The 24,868-nt window shown below is 44.5% G+C and overlaps 1 long non-coding RNA gene across 1 annotated transcript in view; it reads right to left on the bottom strand.

Moving 5' to 3' along the window:
• The window catches only part of LOC146805400 (uncharacterized), a 113,477-nt gene extending 89,793 nt beyond the window's left edge, over positions 1-23,684 (bottom strand). Inside the window, exon 1 of the long non-coding RNA XR_014967840.1 lies at positions 23,645-23,684. This is a non-coding gene — a long non-coding RNA (uncharacterized LOC146805400). The remainder of the gene's footprint in view (positions 1-23,644) is intronic.
• Positions 23,685-24,868: the final 1,184 nt, after the last annotated feature.

Genomic DNA, 24,868 nt, shown 5'->3' with positions numbered 1-24,868 from the left:
AAGTTGGGGAAATAATTCCCTTTCAATCCTGAGGTACCCTGGGGGCCAACTAGCCCACCAGGTGCTTCCAGTAAGCGCCACTGCTCTGCGTTGCAGAGAGCTGGTGCAGGCCACGCCCCTTTTTACACCTCTCTGCAATGGTGCTTACTGGACGTATCTAGTGGGCTATTTTGCCCCTAGGAACCCTCAGGATTCAAGGGGACTTAATCTCCCAATTTAAAGTGGCCACAGGGCGTGTTTACATAGTGGGGAAGGGAGGGGACGGGGCCTGAAGTGACGTGTGCAAACGCGCCCTACGGCGCTTTTTAAGTTGGGAAAATAATTCCCCTTCAATCCTGAGGGCCCCTGGGGGCTAACTGGCCCACCAGGTGCTTCCAGTAAGCGCCACTGAGCTGCGTTGCAGAGAGGTGGTCCAGGCCGTGCCACTTTTTACACCTCTCTGCAACGCAGCTCTGTGGCGCTTACTGGAGGTACCTAGTGGGCTAGTTGGACCCTAGGGACCCTCAGGATTCAAATGAACTTAATCTCCCAACTAAAAACGGCGACACGGCATGTTTAAACAGTGGGGAAGGGAGGGGACGGGGCCTGAGGTGACGTGTGCAAACACGCCCTGTGGCGCGTTTTAAGAGGTAGTTTTAATCCCCTGCCCTATTATATACTAGGGGCTTACAGAGGAGTTCATGCTAATCACAGGGGGACCCCAACGCATAGTGTTCCCTAGTGTATGTAGGTGTTTTCACTGTATTCTGAGTGTCTTTTAACATAGCACTGGCTCTAGGACTGGTTAGTCAGACTCAGTTACCACCAGTATCCGTCTGAAAAAGTTGAGGGTACAGGATGATTTTGCAACAAGGCTTCTTTCTGCTCTTCTGTTTGTTCTTTCTGCACGTTATCCTTCTTCCGGCACTTTTCTTCGTCTTTGAGGACTTCTGTTGCTTCTTTCTGCGTTTCTTTTTTTTCATCAGTGATGTCATGAGTGATGTCACTGACCATGTTATGAGTGATGTAATATGTGACGTCATCAGCAGTGCATTGCGGGCGCGCGAGTTATAGTTAGCTGAACTAACTATAACGGGGGAATTTCAATGGTTTTGTACGAGTGAAAAGTCCAGCTAACTATAACGCCCCTGAAACCTATGGTTTTTTCAGTGAATGTATATATATATATATGTGTGTGTGTGTGTGTGTGTGTATTTGAATATGATTAATTTTGGCATCTGGGAAAGCCTTTCTGTTAGAGAGCATTGTGTAAAATAAAACCCCAAGCCTCATTCTAAAAAGAGAGTCTTTGCATTTTGTAAAATAAAACCCTTTTCTAAATGCGTTGCTGTGTTATACCTCCTGCTTCGTTGGGTTAGACCCACCGTGTGGGAGATTCTGTATTATCTGAAAGGCAAAGCAAGATGTTTGGCGTCACTCGAGGATTCGAAAAAGTGCAGTTTTTAAAAAGGGAAGATGCTCTAAAAAATGTCTATGTTTTCAGTTGCAGAGTCCCAGATGCCAACTGAGTTATTTGAGAGGGAGATTGCTTCTTTTAAAGAGGGAAAACAATTTGATATTTCAGAAAAATAGTGGTGTAATTTTGAATGCATTGCTTAGCATGTATCAAAAATGAAAGTGAAAAGTCCAGCTAACTATAACGCCCCTGAAACCTATGGTTTTTTCAGTGAATATATATATATATATATATATATATATATATATATATATATATATATATATATATATATATATATATATATATATATGTGTGTGTGTGTGTGTGTGTGCGTATTTGAATATGATTAATTTTGGCATCTGGGAAAGCCTTTCTGTTAGAGAGCATTGTGTAAAATAAAACCCCAAGCCTCATTCTAAAAAGAGAGTCTGCATTTTGTAAAATAAAACCCTTTTCTAAATGTGTTGCTGTGTTATATCTCCTACTTCGTTGGGTTAGACCCACCGTGTGGGAGATTCTGTATTATCAGAAAGGCAAAGCAAGATGTTTGGCGTCACTCGAGGATTCGAAAAAGTGCAGTTTTTAAAAAGGGAAGATGCTCTAAAAAATGTATATGTGTTCAGTTGCAGAGTTCCAGATGCCAACTGAGTTATTTGAGAGGGAGATTGCTTCTTTTAAAGAGGGAAAACAATTTGATATTTCAGAAAATAATAGTGGTGTAATTTTGAATGCATTGCTTAGCATGTATCAAAAATGTGAACAACTGGAAAAAGAATGTAGTGAGTTGCAGAGAGTTAGCTGACGCTCAGTTTGAAAACAAGTCTTTGAAAAAAAGAGTTAAACATGTACCAAGCTCCTAAGCCGTTTGTTTTACCAGGCTGTTCAGATAGCCAGGGTGATTCATTTGTGAAAAATGTGGTAGAGATGCTGCCAGTTAATCTGCAGGTTTCACAGAAGGTTTTAATTAATTCTTTCGAGGACGTTCCTCAGCCAGAAATGAATTTGTACCGAGAAAATGTAAACGTGCAGGAAGATAAACAAACCAGCCTGTTAGAATTAGCGATCGTTGGTTGCAGTTCTAAATCAGACATGTCAGTGAATGACAAACCTAGCTTCATATGGAGAGACACTACTGTGAAAAAAGAAATGCAGAAATCTTCTTTTTAATCTGTACAACAGACTATGCAGTGTGTTTCAAACATGTGGCCAATACAGAAAGGTGACAGTAAGTTATGTGTGCCAGTTCAGGGGCAGTGTGTTACTTTTAGTAATTGTGAAAAACAAGGAAAGAAGAGTATGCTTTTAGACTTGTGGACTGAAACATTTTCAAATGCTGGAGAATATTTTGCTTGCATTGTAACAGATACAGGACAAATACAGATGCTTTTGTGCTTTTGCACATTGACAGACACTGGGCAGGTGACAATAAGACATAATGTGATTTTGACTTTTGAATTTTCTCAAATGCAATGGGAAGACGCAAATGTGATTAAGTGGTACATACAGACAGAAACTGCAGTGTTGCATGAACAGTTGGTGCAGATCCCAATAGAAAGTCCAGGGTGGTGCTTGAGGTGCCTGAGACACAGGATTCCACAGTGAAGTGGCAAATGTTACTACAAAGCGCAGCTACTGTGTATGCTCATGGTCCTATACATTCACTAGACAGTACCTTTAATTCCCTTACAGATGAAAAGGCTAAAATCTTGGCGACAGAGGGGGTGACACACGATTCAGATTTGGTGCGCATGACTATGTGCGAGCACCTAGATAAGAAAGACCATACAAACAGGTGGGCAGAGAATGAAGGGTTGCATATCCTACCTAGACTTACTTAGAACTGTGATTCCTATGTGTCAGTATGCACACTGAAGACCTGTCCCACAGAAGGTGAGGGTCGGGTTGAAGAAAGGAAAATTACCAGAGCAGACAGAGCAGATGGATTGCCTTGGGCTTATGCCAAATGATAAAGGGTGCACATATTCAGCAGTAAGTGGAAAAATATTCAGGAAGGAGACTGCCCCAGCCCTTCTTACTGTGCAGGGAAAAGGAGAAATTCACTGCAATCCCAAGAATTCAGAGGCCATAGTGTGGGTAGAATTCTCAGATAATTCCCCACAGCCAGCAGAGAACTGTGCAGACAGGAATGATAATATTGTGCCTTCAGACTCAAAACAGAGAAAGGAAAATGAGCGCTTTTTAAAAAATATGTTTTGCAAGAAGAGTAATGCTTGTTTCTTTTCCAGATCATACTGCGACGTGTTGGTGTACCTGATGTCCCTATCCTGCGAGTAGGTGCTTGGGTGTGGGACCCCACCTCCCCCCCCCCCCCCCCAACCCTGGAGTGATCGCCGAACAGCGCAAGCTGACATCCTTTGGCTGGACAAACCAGACGAACTAACCAAGCGACTCATCATGGACTAATATAAACATGAAGTAAATGCTCACAGTTATAATTTTGAATGCAAGAAGGCAGTGTGCCTTTCACACAGAAGGACATTATTTGTTCTGTAAATGCTGGTCAATTTGAAGAAAAAGAATTGTGCAATTGAAATTGAAGAAGATGTTTTTCAGTTTAAAGATGATGATGTTGCCTTTATTTTTAGGCACAAATCATATAAATGTGGCTGCTTCAACAGTAGAAGTTCCAGGATTAGCCATTTGTGACATTAGGAGCATTCATATGCTTGATTCTATTTGTGCATCCATTTTGTGTATCCATCATACATTTATTCTTGCTGAATATCCAGATATGCATGAGGTATTATTACATGCTTTAAAATGATTGTTACATGCTTCTATGATTTCACTGTTTTTATGTGTGTTTCAATTATATTTGTGCTTTCAGTTCAGCACACGAGTCTATAATGTCACTCTTTTAACATGTGCTTCAATCATATGTTTGCTTTCAGTTAAGAAGTTCAGTTTTTTGATATATATATGTTATGATAGTCAAAGGTCATGGGGTTGAATGTAGTGCTAGAGGCACTCTTGTGGTCTGGCACCCTGTGATGACCTTTGACTATCATTATTTTAAATTGACTTTAGTGTGTTTTATCCTAGCCTGAATGTACAACATCCTGCATATGCCTTGCTTCTCTTAAAGGTTTATTTCCTGTAATCTTGCAGTCTTTCAGTGGAAGCTGTCACAGAGTAGAACAGTTTGGGATGTGCATTTGGAAGCATGAGAGAGAGACTGAGGTGTGGAATGTACTTTTTGGTTTCAAAGTACAGTGTTAGGAGCAGTGGTGCACAAATGTGCTCTGTGTTGTACATTGAGAGATGAAGTATGTGATGCTATAAGCAGTGGTGCACAAATGTGCACTGTGTTGTACATTGAGAGATGAAGTATGTGATGCTATAAGCAGTGGTGCACAAATGTGCATTGTGTTGTACATTGGAAGTATTATGAGGTTCTTACTATTGGATCTGACATGGCCTCATGTCATCCTGAATTCTGACTCTGCCTGGCTTGAGCTTTATCTGCGCGCAAAGCCACGCTTGCAAGTTGTTTGGGTTAATCACGTTCAAGGATTGTTTTTGTGAGAGATTGTTTAATGTACCCTGGAAGGCTTACGTGAGCTTCGACAAGATAAAGGCTGGAACATGCGAGACTGTAGAGGGAACGTGGGAACTCCTTCCTGCCATGAAATGCTTGATTTTAATCTGGCCAGTCCTAGTAAGATTCCATTGGCGCAGGGGGAAGGTTTCTCGAACCTTCTAGTGCGAGTTTTGAGACTCTAAAGCTGGGATTTGTTGACAGTTGAGTTGGGTGCTCACTTACAGAGTAGACGTACTGCTGTAAGACAAACGGAACTTGAGTCTCGGTCGAGAGTCCAAGCCAGCTGTGAACGGGCCCCCCAGCGAGAATTGGCAAGGATGTCGAGTGAACGATCGGGTGAGGTGATTTGTTCTGACTATTGTCATTGTGATGCGTGGTTCCAGTGGCTGTGGTCATTTGAGATGTTTGAGCTTTGATTATTGCCATTGTGATGTGTGGCCAGTGGCTTTGATCATTTGAGGTGTTTGAGTTTTGATTATTGCCATTGTGATGTGTGACCAATGGCTTTGATCATTTGAGGTGTTTTCTTTGTTATGTGTGACTGAGTGAGGTGCACATCAGAAGTAATAATTTGATGCATCTAGTGTATATATATATATCCTTCTGATCTCTTGCAGGATGTCCCATATTATATTTTCTTGACTGTTATCTCATATTATTTGCTGGTTGTTGATTCGTGGTATTATTCATGCATTTAACTGTTGCATTTACCAAGTGTGTTATTATTCAATGCATAAAAAAATATATATATATATATATATATATATATATATGTGTGTGTGTATTTGAATGTGATTAATTTTGGCATCTGGGAAAGCCTTTCTATTAGAGAGCATTGTGTAAAATAAAACCCAAGCCTTATTCTAAAAAGAGAGTCTTTGCATTCTGTAAAATAAAACCCTTTTATAAAGGTGTTGGTGTGTTATGTCTCCTGCTTCATTGGGTTTGATTCACCATGTGGGAGATTCTGTATTATCTGAAAGGCGAGGTGACAGCAACCAGGAAGCTACATTCAGTATAAAGACAAGACCTGTGAGGGCCAGGAGGCAATGGGTAGAAACCAAAGAAATCAAAGAAAAACTAGCAAAATCAAGCTAGCAGCTGCTCAACCACATCAAAACACATACCTCCCCAAGAAGCCTCCAATCCAAAAAATGCAGCCCATGGGCCAAAAAGAAAAAGTTGTTGACCAAACCCCTTCCCCATAAGCACGGGAAGGCCGACTGAATTCCTTACCAAAACACCCAAGAAGCATAGAGACTGGGGCAGGAACCAATTCCCCAGAGGTGAGAAGGCCACATGATGTATGTGCACCACCGTCACACACAAGCAGATCAGTAAGTCTCTGAAAGTGACCCACCACAATTCAGCCACCCCCATACCCTTCAAACAAGGGAGATGGGATCAAAAAGAGACAGTAGGATCCCTTACGGAGAAATTCAGAACCCAGATGAAGACCCAAGCCACCAACTGATCAACCATGATATGGACAAACACAGGAGAGCATAGGAAAGGATGGATAATCCAGGCGAGCCTAGCTCCTGAAGAGCACCAACCCGTGAAGAATAATCAAGGAAGGAGATAAGACTGCAGACCAGTTACAGGCATAGTCAAACAGACTTAGCATCCAACATACCAGAGTAGGCTCCTCTCCTAAGCATGGCGAAGGACAATATCAAAACTGTAAATTCACAATGCATCAGACTAGTGGTACCCAAGGATGATAAAACCACCCAGTAGGTGCACTGGGCCCAATAAGGCTATTCCTTCAGATCCACAAAGCACCAGGAAGAACATTTAATGAGATGCTATTCATGTCTACCAAATTAATCCTATTAAAATTATAATCACCTTTGTAAATAATGATTAAAGTAAGAGGCATGCAGCATGTGGATTTATGCTGTGCCTCCAAACCTCCACTAAACATCAATGGAAATTACATGACTTGCTAACTGGCTCCCTATTGAACAGCATCATCTCCACGGACAAGTTGTCCAGCAGGGGCCCGGAACCACGAGTCCCAGCCTGCCAAGCGGCTCTCATGCCGTCATTGCGATGACCACAATTTTGCAGCAGTGATAGCGCCAGGAGGCGCATAAAATCTGCACAAGGCTCCCACATGCAGGAACCCGTTTGTTGTTTGTGTGCTGCCAGCAGGGACCTGGAACCACAAGTCCCAGCCTGCCAAGCGGCTCTCATGCCACCACTGCCATCACCGCCATTCCGCAGCAACGAGAGCGCCAGGAGGTGCATAAAATCTGAGTTTATTGTTTGTTTGCTGCCAGCAGGAACCCGGAAGCCCCAGGTACCAGCCTGCCAAGCGGCTTTCAGCACACCACCGCCATCACCGCCATTCAGCAGCAGCGAGAGTGCCAGAAGGCACTTAAAATCTGCACAGGGCTCACGCAGCACTGGAGCCCGTTTGTTGTTTGTTTGCTGCCAGCAGGGGCCCAGAACCACAAGTCCCAGCCTGCAAAGCGGCTCTCATGCCACCACCACCATCACCGCTGTCCCGCAGCAGTGAGAGCACCAGAAGGCGCATAAAATCTGCACAGGGCTCCCGCAGGCCGTGACCGGGCAAAGCCCGGGCGTAGGGCGAGCCCGTCTACGCCCGTCCGCGGCCGCCTGAGGCTGGGCTGGGCCCACTTTCTTGGTTGGCTGGCTTCGAAAGAGCACACAGCAGGAGAGGTTCCCACCATATTTCGGACAGAGCTTGCCGGAGACCTAGAAGCAGTTGGGGTTGCCATACTTAAAACCTGACTCAGATGTGAGATGTGATACATTGCTGTGAATTTCGAGTTTGTGCATGGAAGTGGTAGGATTGGATCACCACCTCGTATTCCTTTGACATCCAGCTCAAAAGGACTTTGATTGATTGGTCGGTCGGATAAAGGTACATTTGGGCAACTCGTTCTGTAAGATCTTAAAATATTAGGTGATAAGTAAGCATTATGGGAAAGCGGAAAGCCGCTGAGGGTCGGTTGGGTGATGCTTACAAAAAGAAATAAAAAAGAAAGCCATGATCTGCAGCCCGGCAGTCAAGGAAGGAGTACTAGATCGCATAGACAGCTTATTGTCCAATTGTGAGGATCTCCTTGACCCAGCTATTATGAGTAAGCCCTCAGACCATTGTAGTCCCGTCGGCACCAGGCAGATACCGGCCATGTTTAACAAGTCCAAAGGTTGAGGAAAGCAGTCCACATCTTTGCCCGCGCCCCCAATTCCCCCTATTGAAGATGATAATATAATTTTAATACTCTCTGATGACTTCCCTTGCAGTAATAGGTTCACAGTGCTTCAGGACCAGCTTGGTACCCAGGATATTTCTAACAGCCCTGGGGGTCTTGCAGTTGTTGCGGGTCGGGAAGCCAGTATGTACAACACAAGACAGAAGTCATGTCTGGGAACTAATCCATTCCTCCCAGGTATAATCCCATCAATAAATAGAGACAAGCACTCTAATACTCCGGTAAAAGAGTTATCTACTAAGGAACATCCTCAGAAGCCCCTTAGATCCAAGGTCGAGGACCTTGTCCAGGATCTAAAAGATTTTAAAACCCTTGTCAGTAGCCTTTCTGACTCTCTATTTTTTTTTTGTTGTATATTTATATAGCGCGAACTCGACCCGAAAGTATTGGAGCGCTTTACATGAGCACCGTATTTACATTACACATTCAGGCACGGGGAGATTAAGTGATTTGCCCAGAATCACAGGATGTGGATACGACCTCGAGGCTCGAACCCTGGTTTCCAGCACCAAAGTCGGCAGTTTAGCCGACGGACCACATCCTCTCTATCTATGGCACTTCTTGATATCCACCACTTGAAAAAACAAACAGGGAAACAACCTGTTGGTATTGCAGGGGCACATGGGCAGCGAATTGTCAGGGTCAGATGGGTACGTTACCAAAGGGGAATATTAGGCATGGCATAGAGGGCAGGGGCACATATCATTCTGCATTAAGCAGCATAAGCGGCCCCTCGAGTAGGCACGTAAACAATAGAGTAGGCTCACGACATCGTCCCAACTTAACATTTCTCTACCTCCTTTGACTTGATAAGGGAAAAACAGTCTATTTAACTACTGTCCCCAAACTCCTATCCAATTTAACAACAGAAGACGAGGGTTTGTTAATAAAGAAGAGCATTCAATGGAACCGACATGTAAGGGGCTGTCGGTCGGTCATAAGGGAAGATGTAAAAGGGGCTAAAAGATGCACAGTAAGGGGGTCTCCTATGGATGCGATAGCACGTACATTTTACAATCAAGACCTAGCGGAGAACTTGGTGGCATCTGATCTACGTACTCACCATTTGGCAAAAATGAACATGCCCATCAAGCATAGCCTCCCAGAGTCAACCATACAGGCTAAAAAATGTCCCCCCCCTACCTTCTGCCAATAGGTAATTGCCACTAAGGGAAAATGATTGACAGCTACACTTACCCCCTCTCATTATGTCAGGTCCCACCAATGGCACAGAAGGCTAGTTCCACTAGTCATCCAGCATGCGCAACTTCCAGCCCAGAGGTAACATGCCTCATCTTAGGGGGGAGTTCGGTGAGACCGATAGCTGGGAATACAGACTCTGGGGTTGGTATTCCATCAGCAGTACACTCAGCATCACATCAAATATCCCTACTTCAATGGAATATCGCAGGCCTGGTTTTTGAGCCAGCAGACGTCCAGGCTGCTCTTAACGCAATCACGAGAGCCCCGGGCATTGATAGCGTTCTTGATGACATATTACTATATGACAAGGAGAAGTGGGGCAGGTACATAATACTATTAGCAAATGCCATCTCCCAGGGCGCCCCCATCCCTGACTTGTGGAGGGGGGCTGAGATTATACCAGTTTCCAAGAAGGGCGACAGATCTCTTCCCGGGAATTTTAGACCCATCAGTCTCATTGATTCAATTCAAAAGGTGGTAGCACGTCTTGTCTTAGGAAAGGTCCTAGAGTGGATAGAAGATAACGATATTCGTACTCCTCTCCAGGCTGGATTTCGTGCGCATATAAACACAATAGATCAAGTTTTGCGAATAGTGATGCTTGGCGAAGGTAGTATGTATGCCGCTTTCGTCTACTTGAAATCGGCTTTTGATTTAGTGTCCCATAGCAAGCTCTGGGTGCTGCTCTGGGACTTGTTACAGAGAAGGGTATACTCAATAAATGTCCCTGTGACCTGGGTGTATAGCGGTACATTGAGAAAGGGGTCCCAGTACACGTTCATTAAAAGAAAGAAAACAATAGGTAAGAAAATTGAGAAAGCATAAACAAAGTCAAACGATCAATTATGTACACTGTTTATTCACAATGAACCTGTAAATTGTTCCTTGCATAAACATTACATAATTTATTCGAGAAGACGTAAGTGTCCCAACAAGTGAGGGGGAAGGGATGGGGGAGAGGGTCGGTGAATTAGCGTGCAAGGATTTACGGGTTCCACATAGAGCCACAATCAAAACAACAAATGTCAACAATTTTTACATCGCCATGCTTCAAGAGCCTTCGTGAACGTATTCTGACTGAGGCGTGAGCTGGCAGATTTAGAAGGTTGTCGACGTTTCGACCCCAAAGCCTTATAGGTATCAGTGAAAACCTTAATGGGGGTCTTCCTCAGGACAAGGGGGGGCGAGGGGGGAGGCGGGTACCGTGGAGGGGTTATCACGGCAAGCTACTCATGGTCAAGTGGGCGCGTGGCCTCCACATTAGAGAGAATGGATGCGGCAAAAGGATTCCTGGGGATGGAGTGAATCAACCGTCCCTGCGAAGGGAGTAATCACTAAAGGGCCGCCATGGTCGGTCAGCCCAGCTGCATAGATTCTGAGGGCAAGCGTCCCAAGGATCAAAAGGCCGTAACAGTGCAGATGCTCTGGGACTTGGGCATGCAGATGGACCTGTTAACCCTCTTAGCTTGCCTCCACAAGAATAATTTTACTCATATACGCAAGGGAACATCACAGACCCATTTCCGGGCTGTTCTCCCTTTTTATTAATGAGATTGCTAAATTCTTATCTCATATACCCACGGATGCCCCGACCCTAGCAGGCTCTAAGGTACCCATTCTAATGTTTGCCGACGACACGCTAATCATTTAAAAAACAACAAGCAGGTTACAGCCTGCGCTGGCATCATTTGAAGACTTCTGTAAGCTCAGAGGGTTAATGATTAACGCAGCCAAAAACTTATGATCTTTAACAAACACCGATCGTTTAAAGGTAAAATCATCATGGAGGGTGTGCCTCTAGAGCAAGTGGAAGCCTTTACTTTCTTAGGCATTACTCTGGAGAAAAAGATGAAATGGAGACCCAACATCGAAACAATGGCAATAAAACATGCCAATTGGCTGGAGCTCTAGGAAAAGAATTTAGAAAATCTTTGACAAAACCGGTAAGTCCTGCATTAGAGATTTATAACACAAAGGTGGTGAGCTCAGTCCTGTATGGGTGGGAGCTTTGGGGGATTGAAAACTTGACTAAGCTAGCATCTGCTGAAAATAGGTTTCTACGAACACTTACTAGTCTCCCCAAAAGTACCCCTCCCCTTCCCCTGCTTAGTGACCTAGGAAGGAATTCGCTGGTCGACCTTGATAGGCTAGGCTTTGTCCCATACTATACTGGTGCAGGATATGGAGCACCCCCAAACTGATCGTCTATGCAAGTGGCCTCATGGATGTTATCGAGGCAGACTGTTTCCATAAAATAAGCTGGCTCAGAGACATTAAAGGGGCAGTGACAGCTATGGGCTAGGCAAACCTGTGGGATAAACCATCAAGCACGCAGGCTCTATCTAAAGAAGCTATAAAGGAAAGATATAGGGAAATGGTGCGGCAAAATACCATTAGAACGAGTGATAGCACTACACTAACTGGGCGTTTCATTCTAAAAAAACCTCGCCCTCATCTTGAGCTCTATTGGGACATTATAAGTAAACCCCTTGATCGTAAATTTTACTTCCAATTCAGAGGGGGTATCCTTCCCCTAAAAACCTTTACAGCAAAATGGTTACCATGGGGAGATAACATGTGCCCCCTTTGCATCGAACATGCAGAAACCTACCTACATATTTTGTTTGTCTGTCCTGCTTATGCTGTTCCTCGTAAGGTCTGGCTAGTGCAGACAGGCAAGAACTTGTGCACTATACAAATCAGTGTTGCTCTGAGAATTCTGATGACGGACCTCTCAACCTGTTGCGCAATTCTCATAGCCAAATCTTTAAGGTGGATGTGTTGCATAAAATCCAAATTTGCTACTAATGATAGCAATTAAGTATGTAAAGTCAAAGGTTATCAACATCGGCACTATTGTGGTTAGTCTGGATTGTCAGTAGATTGTCCTTTATGAGCAGATGTTTTAGATACCCATTGTAATTTGCACAATATTTAACTCTTGATGAGTATTAATCTATTAATGATATGAGGAGCCTTCTTTATAGTGCCATGAAACGTTGAGACTCCATATATCAGGGCTTTGTTTTGAGCTCCGTATGGGCCGATATTTATATGCTATTGCTTATTCTAAGCTTTGGTGCCGCCCATCCATCTGAAATGCTGATATCTCTAACATTGCTGTTTTTTTTTTTTAATCTATATGTTTATTTTTTTGTATTCAGCTGGTTTCTGCTAAAAATGATTGCTGATATTTGCAAGATCTATTGGTTGCCTTCCTCTGAGTTGTGGTCCGCACCCTATTTTAAATGTGTTATTATGTACATTCGTCGCCTCTTAGTGTTTCAACATTATGATTGATTCTTATACTATCACCCAACTTTTAAGCTGTATTTTTGATGAATTGATCATTTTTAAATCGAATGTTCCTGGTTGTTGGAAAATTTCTTTTATAGTGATAACTTGTATTTTATGCTGTAAATGCAAAATAAAGCTTCTAGAAGATGATTATGATGACACCCTCTTGAACTTCTTGGCCTTGACTGAAACCTGTCAATTCGACAGCTCCTCTGTGCCAGCCAATGCAATTTCAGATGGCTATGGGATTTTATTTCACAACACAGCAGTGCGTCTGGGTGGTGCAGTACTTAAGAGATCATTGTCTGAAACAATGTAACAGTTGGTTTCAACTTGCGCTGAGCTGCTGCTTTGTTACTACTCAGTGACACCTTTTTTTCTCATGCATGGGGGTAGTAGCCTACCACCCACCTAGTGCACCTTGCAACTCGACTTAACAATAGTGACATAATTATCTGTGTGTCCATGTGTCATAGAAATGAGGCGGAGTTAGATGACTTTAATCTGCACACTGATGACACCATTAACAAGTGAGCCCAAGAATTCACATGAACTATGGACAACTTAGGTTTATATCAACTAGTGCCAAGAGGCCATGCACATTGCAATGTACACACATGTGTTAGCATTAGCCCTGCCAGGGCTTGTGAGTATCATCAACATAATGTGTCTTGAATGGACTGATCACTTCTTAATACTTATTACCTTACTACATCCACACTCATGCTAATCTTGCTGAAAAAAACATCTCCCTCTACTAAAATCTGATGCAAGTTTAATGTGGAGGTACATTCGCCAATCTGTATTCTAGCATGGTGGCTAACAGACTCTTTTTCTCTCTGATCTAGGTGGCTTCCACAATGAGCTGGTGTCAATTGGAGAGCCACACTCCTACAAAACCTCAAAAGCCAAGATCAGTTTGCGGTGTCTGATTTAATGCAAGCTGAGGCCTGAAAAAGCTATGTAGTAGCCCTCTAGAATGGCAGTGGCATTGTACAAATTTACAGCAATATTTTGCCAAGTAGAAGTCACAAAGAAGGACTGTTAAGCAAGACATTTTAAAAACCACAGCTAGTTTCATCAAGCACAAAATCCACCTAAAAACATATTTGCAAAACGTAATCCCTTCCACAAGCATACCTCATTGATTAATTCCTCTCATAAGAGTGCAGCATCTTTTAAGTCTATTTCGCCCCTATTTCTCTTAGAGAGATGGAAGAGAGCCCACAGAGCATAAAATAAGTCTAAAAAAACACTTTTATGAACATTCATCTGGAAGTTGTTAGAAACAGCAAACCCATAACAGTAGTCAATCTATTTAACATCTCTCTACCTGAAGGGTAGGTTCCCACAGTTTAGAAAAGGGATGTATTGCCTCCGTTAACCAAGTCCAAATGAAATGCAGACGATTCTGGCAACTATCATTCCATTCTCTTGCTTCCCACATGAGTTCAGTCCTTGAGAAAACAATAGCACCACAGTTGTCTTTTTCCTAGAGAATTTTGACATCTTAAACCACTGCCAATTAAGATTCTACCCCAGAAGTGAGACTGAGGCAGCCCTGATATTGGCAGCAGGGAAGCTTAAGGCCATTGTGAAGGAGGACATAGCTTAATATCTTAATTGGTTCTTTTGAACCTCTCTTCTGCCTTCCCCGTGGTGAAGCATGCTATCCTAGTCCAATGTCTAAAGGAAAATGGCTCCTCGAAGGGTGCTTTAAAATGGTTTTCCTTCAATTTTGGATGGCCTAGGATATTGCGTACAACCTGGTCACTTCAAATCTGCTGACAGCTGTTATTCTTAAAAAACCTTGCCCTCATCTTGAGCTCTATTGGGACATTATAAGTAATCCCCTTGATCGTAAATTTTACTTCCAATTCAGAGGGGGTACCCTTCCCCTAAAAACCTTTACAGCAAAATGGTTACCATGGGGAGATAACATGTGCCCCCTTTGCATCGAACATGCAGAAACCTACCTACATATTTTGTTTGTCTGTCCTGCTTACGCTGTTCCTCGTAAGGTCTGGCTAGTGCAGACAGGCAAGAACTTGTGCACTATACAAATCAGTGTTGCTCTGAGAATTCTGATGACGGACCTCTCAACCTGTTGCGCAATTCTCATAGCCAAATCTTTAAGGTGGATGTGTTGCATAAAATCCAAATTTGCTACTAATGATAGCAATTAAGTATGTAAAGTCAAAGGTTATCAACATCGGCACTATTGTGGTTAGTCTGGATTGTCAGTAGATTGTCCTTTATGAGCAGATGTTTTAGATACCCATTGTAATTTGCACAATATTTAACTCTTGATGAGTATTAATCTATTAATGATATGAGGAGCCTTCTTTATAGTGCCATGAAACGTTGAGACTCCATATATCAGGGCTTTGTTTTGAGCTCCGTATGGGCCGATATTTATATGCTATTGCTTATTCTAAGCTTTGGTGCCGCCCATCCATCTGAAATGCTGATATCTCTAACATTGCTGTTTTTTTTTTAATCTATATGTTTATTTTTTTGTATTCAGCTGGTTTCTGCTAAAAATGATTGCTGATATTTGCAAGATCTATTGGTTGCCTTCCTCTGAGTTGTGGTCCACACCCTATTTTAAATGTGTTATTATGTACATTTGTCGCCTCTTAGTGTTTCAACATTATGATTGATTCTTATACTATCACCCAACTTTGTTTTAAGCTGTATTTGTGATGAATTGATCATTTTTAAATCGAATGTTCCTGGTTGTTGGAAAATTTATTTTATAGTGATAACAGTTGGTTTCAACTTGCGCTGAGCTGCTGCTTTTTTACTACTCTGTGACACCTTTTTTTCTCATGCATGGGGGTAGTAGCCTACCACCCACCTAGTGCACCTTGCAACTCGACTTAACAATAGTGACATAATTATCTGTGTGTCCATGTGTCATAGAAATGAGGCGGAGTTAGATGACTTTAATCTACACACTGATGACACCATTAACAAGTGAGCCCAAGAATTCACATGAACTATGGACAACTTAGGTTTATATCAACTAGTGCCAAGAGGCCATGCACATTGCAATGTACACACATGTGTTAGCATTAGCCCTGCCAGGGCTTGTGAGTATCATCAACATAATGTGTCTTGAATGGACTGATCACTTCTTAATACTTATTACCTTACTACATCCACACTCATGCAAGTCTTGCTGAAAAAACATCTCCCTCTACTAAAATCTGATGCAAGTTTAATGTGGAGGTACACTCGCCAATCTATATTCTAGCATGGTGGCTAACAGACTCTTTTTAGGTCTCGGCTAGCGATGGCTGCGCTTGCGCAGTCTCGCTCGCGAGAGATAATGACTTGGGAGAAGAGGGGCTTGAACCCGCCCCTCTTCTACCCTGTTCTCCATTGGCTGGCCTAGTAAATGCTGGCCAGCCATTGGAGAAGAGGTCCCGTCACTCCAATCATGCCCCGTCCTTTTCGGATCGGGGGGCGTGTTTTTTGCGAAAAGTCTCAGGGAGGAGACAACAGCAAAACACGCCCCCGAATCCGAAAACGACGCTGCGTTTCTCCGAGGCATTTCTGCTCTGCCTGCCTCGGAGAAAGGCAGCGGTGTGCTTGTTCTGGCCTCCCCCGGGCCCTCCCTTGACCTTTTAAGGACTAGTTTAAACTAATCTCCTGGGTTGCAGGCTGTGGGACGATCCACCAGAGGCCTCTTCAAACCGCGCGCCGCCGGTTTTGGTCACACCGGACCAGACCGTACCACAGTCTCCTAACTCCAGCTCCAAACAACACAGCCGCCATTCATCGGGCACTTGGAGCACCTACTCCGGACAAACCACCCCCAACCCCCACTCGGAGCATTCCCTGCTTTCCCAGCCCCAGCGGCGCCCCTCCCCGCAAACCGCGCTAAACTCCTCCTTCTAAGCGTCACAGGGGCCCAGGACGTGACCGAGGAAAAAGTTTGTGGAGACTCCAAGAAACTTTTTACATTCAAGCTGAGGCTGGTTACAAAGTAGCATTTTTTGTATTTATTTGTTCCTGTATGTTTTACTCCCGTTGTACAAGGTGGGTGCAAGCCTCCGAAAGGATTCGGCATCCCGGTGTGTGAGGTCCCCAACCCCCCCCATCGGGAACAAGGGGAGGAGAGACGCAGCGCCGCCCCCATCCCCAGCCCAGGCTGCGGCTCCAGATTTGCTTTCACTCACCCTCCCAAGTATTTCCCCGTCTCCACCCCACCCCCCCCACACACACATGCCTTATGGCCGCGCCCCGCCCTCCCCTCGCGCTCACCCACCTGCCGCGCGCTGAGCTCTTTCTCCAGCTCCAGGGGTCGGTTCCTCCAGACCAGGTGATGCAGCGGGAACCTGCTGCTGTCCGGAGCCCAGCATCATCCCTCGAACATGCCGGGCCCGCCTCCTCCACCAACCGGCTGACGGGGAGGGCGGGGCGCTGCGGGGAGGAGGAGACTGGAGACCGGCGACAGAGACTGCAGGGTACGGGAGGGGAGAATGAAGGCAGAAAGAGGAGAGAGGGCGGAGAGCTGGGAGTGAGTGGTACGCTGCACGTTGGAGAGGAATGGGTAGATCTGAGAGACACTGCTGGGTACGGGAGGGCAGAGGGAGGGGGAAGACTGATATCAGAAATCCCTTGTGAGAGAGTGTTTATTTTACTTTACTCTTCAGTGATTTCGTTCCACTGTATAACTTATTTTATGTATAACATTTTGCAGCTCGTGAGAGACGCTCATAAACGGGAACCTTGTGTAAATACTTTCGATCCCTACCGAGACTACCTTTGCTTTTGAGAGTGGGCTTGGCGGCCGTGATTGTTCGTTTAGACATTTGGCCTTCCGTGGATTGCCACACGCTGTCCGACACTTCTGTGTTCATAGCAGGCGCACAACACCCATTGGGCTCACCGGGCTTCAGCCCCCCCCACCGTCACGTGTGTCAGCCCGGCTGAGACAGCCTCGCGGGCTGGCGTCCGTCTACTTGCAGACGGACCCGGGTACTTAACAGGTCTTTAAAAGACTCGTTAATGAGGCTTTTGTTGCGTTTTCGCCCCTTCTTACAGCCACTCTGCCTATGGCTGGAAGACTTAGCCCCCCCCCCCGAAATCTTTTTCAGCCCCCCCCCCGAAATTTGGCTCTCTCTCATATGCATTACTTTTGTTGTATAGCACTACTTATATCAGTGTACAGACTCACAGTACTTTACATCACGCACACATTATACAGAGACAATGAATCATATACGTATGTAAATAATTGTATAGGGAATGTTGCATAAGCCGACGAGGATTACAAAGTGTAGGAATCACATTCCATCCATACTGGTGGGCAGTATATTTTAAGAGGATTTGGTCTGGAGTAGCACAAACTCAGGATTTAAGAAAACTTCTGTGGTTGGGGGTTGGCTTTACTGACAAAAATGTATATCTGCCCAAACACACTCTTTTTAACAACATTAGAAGAATAAACAATCATTTACAATGCAACGGTCTCGGCATTGGTAAAGTTAGTGCTATTGGCATTGCTCATGACAATGCTGTTTCTTTAAATGTTTGAAAAACAAAAACATAAACAACAATAATGTCATGAGCAATGCCAATAGCTCTAACTTTACCAATGCCGAGACCATTGCATTGTAAATGCTTGTGTTGTATCGCACTGGTGATGTTAGTCTTCTGAAATGAAGGCTGTCTTTAACAAAAGAACAAAAAACAATGGAATTGCTCGGACCTTGGCTCACCAACGCGAAGCAACCCACCTGCCTGAGCCCCAGAGACCCAACCAGAGGTAGTGGTCGGTCGGCTGAAACTGCTGACTTTGGTGCGGGAAACCAGGGTTCGAGCCTCGAGGTCGCGTCCACATCCTGTGATTCTGGGCAAATCACTTAATCTCCCCGTGCCTGAATGTGTAATGTAAATACGGTGCTCGTGTAAAGCGCTCCAATACCTTTGGGTCGAGTTTGCGCTATATAAATATGCAAAAAAATAAAAACCCATAGAAGTTGGCTTGGGTGTATTACATCCCCTGTTTTCGTTGTCTCTTCTTTGTCCTAGTGGTTGATATATTTGGTGCAGTGTTAGAAACTCATCCTTTTGCCCTGTTCACCCCTATTTTTAGGTCTCGGCTGCGAAGGCTGCGCTTGCGCAGTCTCGCTCCGAGATTTAATGACTTGGAGAAGAGGGGCTTGAACCCGCCCCTCTTCTCCCCTGTTCTCCATTGGCTGGCCTCGTAAATGCTGGCCAGCCACTGGAGAAGAGGTCAGTCACTCCGATTAGGCCCCGTCCTTTTCGGATCGGGGGGCGTGTTTTTTGCGAGAAGTCTCAGGGAGGAGACAACAGCAAAACACGCCCCCGAATCCGAAAAGGACGCTGCCTTTCTCCGAGGCATTTCTGCTCTGCCTCGGAGAAAGGCGGTGGGCCTCTGATCCTCGGTGCCACCCATTGACGGACGCCTTGTTGTAAACATTACCACTTTGCATGATGTGAATTCCTAGCCCGTACCGATGATGTTTAAATGTGAAACTTCACGGAAAAGGAATGTTTGTAAAACAGGCGTGACAGTGTCACATTTGGTAAGCGGAATTTTCCGAAGTATTTAGAAGTATTCATTATCGTATTTCATGTCACGAATCATATAGGCCACTAAACCTAGTCTCTTTTTTGCATAAACACTGTAGCAATTTTGGAATCTGGATTTTGGTGCTTTTGAAGAGCGCCGCATCAACTAAACAACTCATTTTCGCAAAACTAAATAGTCGCAGTTTAATTTATGGAGGATCAACCCATCAATTTAGGGGCATATCTACAAGCCCCTTGCGTCACCAGTGCGTCACTTTAACATGGGATTAAGTGACTCACCTTAACATGGGATTAAGTGACTCACCAGCTGCGCAAAGGGCTTGTAAAGAAACCTCCAAATATTTTTACCTATTTACGCTAATTCTTTTGCGATGACGTACTTTAAAAACTCCAACGGAACTAATTTCATAAGCGTTTTTTTACGGTCACTTAAGACAAGCACCAGTACCGCCACATCATGGCGGACAGGTTTACACAACACTGGCGAGAGCTATCTTAGTCCCTTTTTAGTGTCACTGCCTGCGTCCGTCACTGTTATTCGGTGCATGTAGAGAAGTACACTCCTCCTCCGCGGGCCATCGGTCAGAGGGACAGTCATGGCTGCTGCAAGAAGGGCCCGTGCTTACTTCCGCAGTGTCGTCCGATTCTCTGACCGAGATCTCTGCTGCTGATCTCCCCAGCTGGAGACGCAGGACGAAGGGGGGAAGGAGAAACTCGGCTACCTTCGAAGCATGGTAACTGCACCTTCCCAGCGTAATGAAAGGGAGCGATATCCTATAAGATACTTTTATTTAGTAGGGATCAGCGGGATTTAGAAACACCACTGTTGTTACTGGCGCGAGCCGAGTTAGCTATGTAACGCCACTCACGCCCCGTAGCGATTAACCACGCAGTGACACATGCGGCTCCCAGGTGTTCACTTCCAAAGGTTCGGGACCTGCTCACTCAACCACTGTCAACCAAAACGCCCTCTAGTTCATGGTCCGCTTTGTGTGCGTGAGCCCTATTGATTTTGAAATACTAGTACTATTCCCCAGTGTAGGCGGTTTACGGGAGAAAAATGTTTGGTATCTTGCCCGCCAGCAGAGGAAATGAGTTACTACCCAGAGTATGTTTACAGTTTATCGTCAGGAGCGGAGCACAAATAAAATCCTAGGAGATGAGGGTGAGACGCAACTATGCTAAACTACTCCGAATAGTGGCGTATTTTCAGTGTTTTTTATTTAAAATAATATTTTGTAGTAGATACAAGTTATAATCCATTTTTCTGAACTCTTCGTGTGAGACGAGCATAGGATTAAGTCACTGGTGTTTCTATACAGCTTTTTAGAACACATTCTGTCGTTAGCTTTTTTTTAACAATAGCATCGGCAGATCCATTTTCAAGCTTTTAAGCAACACCTATTGATTTTGTCAGTGCTCTGGTTATAAACAGCCAAGGTGATATACACCTACGGTACCAGCAAGAGTAGCGACAGAGGAACGAGCATCCCACAGGACTGATGAAGGAGAGAGCAACTCGTTACCTCTACGCCCCTCGTCCTCAACCATGAGAAATGTCCCAATCGAAGGACAGGAAACAAAACAGGGAATACTATTTAAGTGGGCCGGGTCCTACCGGCTGTTCTAACAAGCATTTGCAATGCAATAGGTCTCGCTTTTACCCGAATTTGAGCTATTAACATTGTAAATGACAATGCGTTTTATTAAAGTTTAAAAAACCAAAGCATAAATAAAAGCCATTTGAATTATGCAACAGGAAAGGAGCCAATTATGTTGCAGGATTGACTAAATTATGGGGCACAGCAAGGCACATTATGCATCATAATGTGGTGCATGTTGTGATGGTATTGCTCAATTAGTTTGTCATTTTTACATATTAATACTGCATGAACGAAGGTTTTACACCATTAGTACCAGTTTAACACGCAAGTACAGCCATAAGCAACAAAGAGACCAGTTAACATTTGAACAGGAGGTGAAGGGGTGCCACTTCTGCTTTGGCTCCCAAGATCAATGTGTATGTGTCTAGATCTATGTGTGTGTGTGGCTCTCTCTGTGTGTGTGTGTGTGTGTGTGTGTGTGGCTCTCTCTGTGTGTGTGTGGCTCTCTCTGTGTGTATGTGTCGCACTCTGTGTGTGTGTGTGTGTGTGGCTCTCTGTGTGTGTGTGGCTCTGTGTGTGTGTGTGGCTCTGTGTGTGTGTGTGGCTCTGTGTGTGTGTGTGGCTCTGTGTGTGTGGCTCTGTGTGTGTGGCTCTGTGTGTGGGTGGGTTTGTGTGTGTGGCTATGTGTGGGTGGGTTTGTGTGTGTTGCTCTGTGTGTGGGCGCAAATGCAATAGGTCTCGCATTTGAGAGTGATTAAGCTATTGACATTGTAAATGACAATGCAGTTTCTTTTAAATGTTTCAACAACAAAAACATAAACAAAAATAATGTCATGAGCAATGCCAATAGCTCTAACTTTAACAATGCCGAGACCATTGCATTGTAAATGCTTGTTCTCTCTGATCTAGGTGGCTTCCACAATGAGCTGGTGTCAATTGGAGAGCCACACTCCTACAAAACCTCAAAAGCCAAGATCAGTTTGCAGTGTCTGATTTAATGCAAGCTGAGGCCTGAAACAGCTATGTAGTAGCCCTCTAGAATGGCAATGTCATTGTACAAATTTAAAGCAATATTTTGCCAAGTAGAAGCCACAAAGAAGGACTGTTAAGCAAGACATTTTAAAAACCACAGCTAGTTTCATCAAGCACAAAATCCACCTAAAAACATATTTGCAAAACGTAATCCCTTCCACAAGCATACCTGATTGATTAATTCCTCTCATAAGAGTGCAGCATCTTTTAAGTCTATTTCGCCCCTATTTCTCTTAGAGAGATGGAAGAAATAAGTCTAAAAAAACCCTTTTTGAACATTCATCTGGAAGTTGTTGGAAACAGCAAAACCCATAACAGTAGTGAATCTATTTAACATCTCTCTACCTGAAGGGTAGGTTCCCACAGTTTAGAAAAGGGATGTATTGCCTCCGTTAACCAAGTCCAAATTAAATGCAGACGATTCTGGCAACTATCATTCCATTCCCTTGCTTCCCACATGAGTTCAGTCCTTGAGAAAACTATAGCCCCACAGTTGTCTTTTTCCTAGAGAATTTTGACATCTTAAACCACTGCCAATTAAGATTCTATCCCAGAAGTGAGACTGAGGCAGCCCTGATATTGGCAGCAGAGAAGCTTAAGGCCATTGTGAAGCAGGACATAGCTTAATATCTTAATTGGTCCATTTGAACCTCTCTTCTGCCTTCCCCGTGGTGAACCATGCTATCCTAGTCCAATGTCTAAAGGAAAATGGCTCCTCGAAGGGTGCTTTAAAATGGTTTTCCTTCAATTTTGGATGGCCTAGGATATTGCGTACAACCTGGTCACTTCAAATCTGCTGACAGCTGTTATTCTCTGAGTGTACCTCGTGGTTTCTTACTTTCCTCAGTGCTCGTCAACATTTATATACAACCTCAGTCTAAGATTATTCGCTCCTTTGGCTGAAAAGTGATATCTTATACCGATCGTATACAATTCATCATCTAGCTACATTAATTCCCAAAGACTAATCTTCACATCCGTCAACTTGGCATTTAGCAATCGATGGAGCATAATTATCTTAAACTGAACCCTAATAAGACTAAGGTGATCCTTCTTTGCAATCGCAGGGCATAGGAAAACCTCCATGTAGAAGTCCAGCACTGGATTAGATGCAACTCATCATACTAAGTCAGATTGCTGCAATTTGTAATAGGTCATGATTCGGTGGTAGGCACATGCGTTGGGCTTCTACATGGGCTGAAACATATTCTTAGAGTTTTTGATCCCCACATTCAACAGGTTATTATTCAGTCAGCCATTCTTTCAAGGTTAGACTTGTTAAAGGTAGAAATTCCTGCATGAAACCCTTTTTGCTAATTCCACAACTACTCATCCCATAATGCACCCCTATAGTGTAGAACTTGTGTGCCTTCCCAGACTGCAATGGGATTAGATCAGCTGACAGGCGCAGTTTATAAGCCTGCAGCAACCACTCCCAGGTGCTTGGCTTTGTTTCCTGTTGGAGCCACGCCCTATTTCTGTGCTAAGTAACCTGCCTTACCTGCTTCTGGACTACCCCGGTTTACGGATCGTTGTTTTCTGATGTACCATCCCCTGAATACTCCCTGACACCGTGCTGTCGAGTACGACTTTCTGCGGTCATAGCGCGATGACGCGCTGGTTCGTGCCTCCCCACCACCCTCCTGTTGGGCACGCGCGAGGTCGCGCTACAGATTAACTGGGAAATTACCTGCATGCAGCAGCACAACGTAGCGCTACTTGAGGACCCATCACGCCATATTTCCCCCAGGCAAAACCGTGGCATGTTGTCTTGTGTATCCTTGGACATTGACGCTGGTAAGCGTTAACTACGTAAAGGTACGCGGTACCTTTTAGAGCACGAAGGACGCGCTGGGATTGTTTTGGTTAAACACGTACACGCTCCTCTGCAACGCCGGCAAAAGCGGCTACACGCTAGCGTTTGGAACCGCTGCTGTTGCTGACATCTGCTACCTCACTCCGACGTCATTAGTTGCCGCATTGGGAGTAACTCTGATGAAATGAAAACACGCTTTCCTTTCCTGTGATCGTCAGCGCGAGAGACAGTAAGCCCGTTCCAGCTTGATAATGTGCACATGACTTTGTTGCTCACTCAGTACGTGTATATCTGCCTCCATTCCTGCCACGGATTATCGAAACTCTGGCTCATTGCAAGACCTGCCTTCTGTACCTAGACTGTAGGTGATTGAGCTAGTCTAAACTGAGGCCTGTGTTCTTTAAACAAGAGAGACTCTGTCCTACATACCTTCTGGAGAATTTATATTGGCAAGCCTCTTCTGCTGGTCTCAGTGTAAGTGTGAGGGGGTACACAAGGCATACGTGTATAAAGAAGTTCGTGTCTAGTCTAGACTAGGTGTGGGTTCTAATCTGTCCCTCCTCTACTTCTCTCATTACTGCAGGTTCCTTTTTATCTACGGACACTCCCTGTCTCCCTGAATCTCTGAAAGATCAAGTATGACGCTCCCTGGTGGCGCTTCTCTGTCTCTTCACTCCCTAGAGATATTGCCCCCCCCCCTCTTGGTATTCTAATAACCAAGGAGTGGGCTATCTCGGAGGAGAGGAAAGATGCGTGCTTCGTTCCTGTGGATTTTGGCAACATCTGTACCTGTAGCCCGAGGCCTCGACAAGACTATTGTAACATCCTATATCTAGGATCTAATAAGATGGTGATTAGAAGACTTCAGTTGTCTCTAAATGCAACAGCAAGGCTGTTATTCTCTCTCCCGAAGTTATGCCAGGTCTCTAGCCTTATCCGCAGATTGCACTGGCTTCCTGTCCTGTGGACAAGCATATCCACTTTAGGGTCTTGTGCACGGCTCGTAAGATCTTTGTCTCCCAGGGGGCCCATATTCTGTCCAATCTGCTTCTTCTGTATCTACCCCCTTTGGCCCGGTGCTCAGCCAACCTTAATCTG

The sequence above is a fragment of the Triturus cristatus genome, chromosome 8 (assembly GCF_964204655.1).
Source record: "Triturus cristatus chromosome 8, aTriCri1.1, whole genome shotgun sequence".
NCBI lineage: Eukaryota > Metazoa > Chordata > Amphibia > Caudata > Salamandridae > Triturus > Triturus cristatus.
The sequence above is the reverse complement of the archived record's forward strand: the minus strand, read 5'-3'. Positions and strand labels throughout refer to the sequence as shown.